The following is a 7070-nucleotide window of genomic DNA, read 5'->3' as shown; positions in this document are numbered from 1 at the left end:
GGTCTAGCCAAATCATGCACCATCGTTTTTTTTTTTATTACATTTAAAAAAAAATATTTTCAGAATTGCTTACATTTTTCCAGACTCTGTTTTTATCAATGTCAATTTTATTAGTCAAAAAGCTTGAGTGAATAATGAAACTTACAGTATTAAACATCAATATATTAAAAGTTCAATTAAAAACAAACTATGAAATATGGTTTTTATAACTGATTTTCTTCCCATAAATACAGTGTTGTGTATATTTCTGCTAAATAAAATCTGGTAATGTTTAAATGATAATTTTATTATTAGTAGTACTATCATTACATTAAAGTAACATTTCTGTTATTCAAGTGAAACCAAACTTTTATTTTGACGGGTTGCTGTGAAGACCTTTAGGTTTCTTTTTGTATAGTTTTATAAAAGGCAGTGGCTATTTGCAATAAGTATAAATAGCGATAGAAGCTATTTACACCAAGTGCATATAGCCATGTATTCTATTTAAACTAATTAAAAATAGCAGCATTATTTAAGTGCAAATCTAAAGCAATAATGCAAGTATTGAATTTTCATTTTAATTCAAATTATTAAATAGAGGCCATGTTTGACACCTTTACTGGGACAATAAAGCCCTCCTTACACCCTATTTTTGATTATTTTTTTCATTGTTATTATTAAAAATAAATGCTTTTATTATGTGATTTAAAAAGGGAGAAATTTTTATTATTTTAATTATTTGCACTTAGCAAGCCCAGCTCAGATTTAAAAATAACGCAAAAGTAACGTAATGCATTACTTTCCACAAAAACTAACGTAATATAATTAATTTTTAGGAGTAAAGCAATATATTGTAATGCATTACTTTTAAAAGTTACTTTAATATTACTATATAATATACTATATTTCTATTTAATATTACTAATACTTTATTATTAATGTATCATATTTATTATTGAAAGCGAGAGATATTAGAGAGATATTGAAAGCGAGAGATAATACTTATGCACACATCGCACAAGATGTTTAATTGTTGCATGGCAGACTAACCTGATCAATATACCAGGCTCACCCTCAACTGATAACCAGCAATACTACGGTTTAACTAGCCATGTAAATTGTTCTTCAGCTGTTTTTATCAGCAGAGAAAAGCTAATATAAATACATTTTCACTACTATGACATCCAAATGACTTTTTCAAGCCGGAGAATTGCAGATAAGAGTGTTTTTCTGTCCGGGTGGTTCTCAGTATTGGTGGAGTCCCTCCGGGAGCTTGTCTCCATAGCCTGGCTGTCTGCTCAGGTTAGTCTCTGACAGCTGGGCTGATTGATTCTCTGAGCGGAGCCAGGCAAGGGGCACAGCCTCACGGTGAGCTGTACCTGTCCACCCTGCCAGAGCCCCGGGGGTCACCGTCAGGGCCCGGGGTCGCTCGGTGTGGGCCGCGGCTGACACGTCCCTCCACTGCCCATTAGCATCGGCTTTATTTCTTGTTATGTCAGGGCATCCACCTCAGCCCACTCATGTATCCTGACCATTAGTAATCCGCCGCTGTCACGAGGGAGGCAGACACACAGTTCCTCAAACAGATACAATAGCTCTTCGGTTTCTCAAGTCTGCTGCTTTGCGAGTGATCCCGCGGGTTTCAGAAGTCTTTCTTTCTTTGTTTTACCTCTCCGTCTCTTCTTAAAGCGTGTCAGCACATCCTATCTATCAATAATGTCTTGTCACTCAGGCGGCTGACAATCGCCAGAGGTACAAACCTGTCAATACGCCCGTTTAAGACAGACACCTGTCTCTTTGCGATGCAGCGGGCAGAACAAATGCTTGTCAATACCTCTTCTGATCGGTATTCATCATCGCCTCGGCTGTAAGATTGCGTTTGGATCCCGATTTGGTGCGTGGAGATTTCTGTGCGTTTGGACTTAAAACAAAAGGGCTCTTTGTTAGTGTCCTACAGTGTCAGGAATGTAGCAGCGAATCCATGCATGATAACAACATTATGTATTTAATCTTAGTCTGTGTATTTTGGAGAACCGAGATGTTCAGCTCAGGGCTACGGTGTGCAAGCACATGCCATCTGTGAAAGCATCATTTTCACACCGCTTGGCTCAAGGGTGTCGTGGATCATTGGATTTGAGGGGGAGCCAGTGGCATTAAAACACCTTTTAATACTTTACAAGTTTACTGGTAAATGCTAGTTCAAAATTAAGCTACAAATCTATGGCTGTCATACTTCACTCCAAAATCAAGAGATTATTAATACATTGTTTGTTATTAAAATCAGCATAAAATAAAAGCAGTAAAATAAACACTATGGTATTTACAACTTAAATAAAATGTTAATATAAAATAATAAACAAATAAAAAACTATTTTTCAACAACATTTTTCAGCTAAAACTCCACATTATTTGAAAAAATTAAATCAGCATAAAATAAAAACAATTACGTGATACTAGAATTTACTATTTAAATAAATAGTAGTTTGTTATTATTATTATTATTGCAATATTTAATGTGTTTCATTATATTTATTATACAATTAAAAAAATAAGAATGAGATTTTTTTACATTATGGTACTTAGAACACACACACACACACACAACTGGCGGTGTAAAATGACAGTCATATTTTGCAGTGTTTAACACCATCCCTTTCATTGTATAGACAATTACAGTTTTCTGCTCAATATCAAAACATCATTGAAGTTCCTAGCATTGTTTTCCCAAAAATTCACACTTCGAGATATTTGAGAATCGTGGATGAAGTGGTATCACAAAATAGTGTCAGATTCGAACTCAAATGGCCAGCACAGCTCAAAGTGTTTCTAAATGCCAACCCGCAGCTCTGACTAATCATCATTAACCCAAAGATTCAACATTTCCACAACACAAATCAAGCCTAACCACGCTCTCGAGCTCCAATTGACCTATCTTATCTGAGTTAAAACAGCACACAATCAAAACATGGATTGATAGCAGACCACAAACATCTGTTGCCGTTTGCAGCTGATGTTTTGAAACACATAAATCAATAGGATGATCAGTAAATCACACTCGCTACTGTCACAATATTATGCATTAGTCTGAGGGAAGTCAGAAGGGCTGAGGCTTTCGTTGAAGCAGCATGAAATGCCTGCTCGTATCTGCATGCGAAATGTAATTATGGAATCACCCAAGTGAGCTGGGCCACACATCTGCCACAGCATCTGGCGGGCTCTCATCTCGACTCGCCCGCTCCGTTCTGTACAATTCAAATTCCATGCCTACAAGCACATTAACGCAGATTACAAAGCGCTCAGTCTCTACTTAAGGTTCATTCTCCGCTCAGGGGACGATAGAGGAGATTTGTGTCTTTTAATTTTGCAGATTGCCGTGCGTTAGTCTCAAATGAGATGCATTTGCATGAAAGGCTGCAAACGGTTTCCAGGTTTCGGAAAAGATGGATGAAAGCCGATGTGTTACTGTAGGCGGCAACACAGACTTGGCATTTAATTGTGAATTGAAGCAGACAAAATTTCCTCAGAATCACAAATGCATGAAAGGATGGTTAATTGTCGATCATTAGCTTCAACTTCAGGGTAATAAGATCACTGCCTTTACAGAAAAGAAAAACTTTAAACATCATCTTCTCTCGTTGTGCTAAGTAGGATTTTTCTTTTTTAATTACTAAAATTATAATGTTAAAATGTACAAAAAAACCCATTTATAACTCATGTACAAAAAAAGGATATTTTATTTTAATCAGCATAAATTAATATCAGTACAACAAATATAACCACGATGTACAAATACTTAATTTTTTTATTATTTTTGTTTACAAGGTAGCAAAATTAGATTTACTTTTTAAATTCTTTAGAATTAATAGGAAATTTGGCTTAAAAAAAAAATAGGAGAACCTTTTTATCTAAACGGTTCCATGGAACCTTTAACATCCGAAGAACTTTTCTATCTTAAAGTGACAGCGCACCCAAAAATGAATCTTTCATCATTTAATGATGTTGTTCAAAACCTGTACGACCTTTTTCTGTGCAAGATATTTTGAAGAATGTTGGTAAACAAAAATGTGAACTGAAACTTCCCTTTAATATTGTATCCCATTTGCCTGTGGTGTGATCTCCAGGCTAATTACAAAGAAAAAGTAGGATGGAGGATTTTGAGTTGAAAAGCTGGTCGGGGTGGACAGACAGGTAGGAGGCGAGCCAGAGCGGGCAGTGAGCCTGCAACTCTGACACGTCCTGCTGTGGCTCAGCGGTGAACTAAGACAGCCCATCACTTCACTGTCAGCACTCTGACCCCCTCTCTCTCTCGCCGGCTCCCCCCGCACACAAGCCATTGGCTTTGAGTCCAAGTAGAAGGACCCCCCACCCTCCATGCCTGGACCCCCTCTCTTCTGTGTGAGTGATGGCCTGAATGATGACTCTGACCCCAAACCCCAGACCGACCCGGAGTCTCACCACCAGCCTCACACAGTCATTCTCTCAAAGCCAGAAAGAATGAATGATAGCTCGGGTTCTTTAGGAAGAACTTCAGCCAGTTTTACATCATATAGCCATGATGAATATCACAAGTAATTCGCAAACAAGACTTACTGTAAGAAAACGCTCACTTAAAAGTTTTTTTAATTATTGTTATTAAATTCAGATTCGTCTGAATCTAACGGATTATGTATGACACATATGGTCCAGATTGGACATTTTGAAAAAAAAAAATTGCATTGTTTTGAAAAAAAGAAAATTATCGGATATTTGAAAGCAGCAATGTCATGAAAGTAGCAAGGGATCTTTTCTTCTAAATTGAGACATACATCAAAGTAAATATATTATTGATAAAGAAAAAAATGTAGGGTGGGGATTGGGTTGATTCCATTGGTCTGATTGGATGGAGCAAGATCCAAATGGAAGTCAAATAAAAGAAAGGGGCTGAGTTACATGGAAAAAATTTGTAGTGTAGCATAGGTTTTCAGGGAGAGGTCTTAAATTTCACTTGAATATTCAGTTAAGACATATTGATAAAAAAGGACATTAAAATATATTATTATATTTATTTTGTTAGTGAACATTGTTATTTTTGTGATTAACTATTCATCCGTGCATGTCAATTCACAAAAAAAAAATAGTTTGCCTTTGTAATCTTTAATCCAAATATAAAAGTCTCCTCCCCTCTGAAATGATGGGTTGTCTCTGGTGACGTCAGTTTGATGAGCGTGACATCCTTAACCACCTGTCAGTGTTCATTTTTGTGAATAAAACGCCTACTTTACTACATACAATCAATACGCAGTAGAAAAAACAAGTTACACCCTCTATTTTCTTCATTCAATATTTATTTTTTTTTTTATCTGAAGTATGTCACAAAACAAAAATGAAATTCATTCATGAATTATTTAAAATAACTAAAATAACATACATTTTTTGTGGTTGTTTCTAGAAAAACATATGTCTATAAACTTGAATATAAATTTGAAATGTAATTTTAATTCAATGCTTACAAAATAAACTATAAAGATGCGTATAACATATGCATATATCACATTATCTTCACATTGAATTATTCATTAAATGTAATTAAACAATTACATTAAGCTTACATTTAAATGTAACTTTATTAAATGTGATTATTTAAATTATCTTCTGCGAAAAACAACAACTGTAAATCTGGAAGTAGTATAACTAACAATCTAATGTATCCCCAAAAAATGTACAAATCATACTTCGTATTTATTACACCCTTCTGGCCATGGGAAAAGTTTTCCCAGAAACGGGAATATGAAGACAAGACTTTTTCATATTTTCCCTGTCGCTACTCATTAGCAAGCTTTACAGCTCTTCTTCATTCTTTCCCTCCTCAGTGGCGTATCCTCTCTCTTGCATATGGCTTCACTCTGTGAAGAGGACGTCCTGCCGTCAGCGTGCCTCATTCTCTTTGGTGCGTGTTGGCTGAGCTCCACGGCGGAGTTGAAGCCAAGACCTGTCTAGATAGCCCATCAAAAAGCACTCTATGTGAGCCCACGCTCAGAGATCTGGTGCTTCTGTGAAGTTCTTCATTACTGTAACTCTCATTATTTCATTATCTAATAAACGAATGGCAAACTACGTGTATTTACAAGTCATGCTGTGATAGTATTGTAAAAAAAAAAGAGAGAACAATGCCTTTGAAATTTAGATTTTTTACAAATGCACATCTAGCATGTCGTTTTTAGCCAGGTGCTACATCATCAGCTAATAATCTGAGTGAAAGCTTTTTCATGAACCATCACAAAGGCCATCTCTCGAGCGCATCAGCTCTGGGATGCTGTCTAACGGCCACATGTCCGGTAGCTGTAAGCAGGGTGCTGCTTTCCCAACATGGGGTCAAACTTAGCGTTAAAACAGGGAGTAATCAGATCAGCCAACTAGGGCTTTTTTTTTTAATCGCCCTGATGGAAAAGCGTGGTTTTTCCGAAGGCAGGAGGCAGCGGCAGGGTTGAGTTATTGTGAAGTGATGGACTACCTCAGACCAGGAGCAATCAAAGAGATAGCCCTCGCATCTCCAAATTACTGCTGCCCGTGCCTCAGATTCATCAACAGGGTGCTGGTGGCGATGCCGGCCAGGAGGCTTTGCACAGTTGTAGGCCCTCACACACACACACACACACACACACACACACACACACACACACACACACACACACACACACACAATAGAACGAAGCACTCAGAATTATTTGTGGAAATGAAACCTCTGTAGCAGAAGACTGGATCAGTGCCTTCACCTTTTCCCACTCACTGAAATTAAATGACATTTATTTTCTGTGGCAACAATGCATGGGAAATGTTTCAAAACGACTGATTCCGGGAGCGATGCAATGAGGTGATTGATGGAAGTGATGTAAGAATCCGCGTGTGACATCTGTAAGTGCGCAAACTAATGGAGGAATTTCATTAGTCTCTTTTCCAGGATCAAAATCGTCGCTGTTAAAGAATTCTTTCATCACTGCTGATATTGAGTGCAAAAAGCAATTGTGCGTAATACAAATAGCATGTAATTATGCTAAGAGGACGAGATGTTTTTACTCTGAATGCTGCAACGAATGTTTTCTTCACCTCATCTC

Source organism: Puntigrus tetrazona, chromosome 17 (assembly GCF_018831695.1).
Source record: "Puntigrus tetrazona isolate hp1 chromosome 17, ASM1883169v1, whole genome shotgun sequence".
In the NCBI taxonomy this organism is placed as follows: Eukaryota; Metazoa; Chordata; class Actinopteri; order Cypriniformes; family Cyprinidae; genus Puntigrus; species Puntigrus tetrazona.
Note: the sequence above shows the minus strand (reverse complement) of the source record.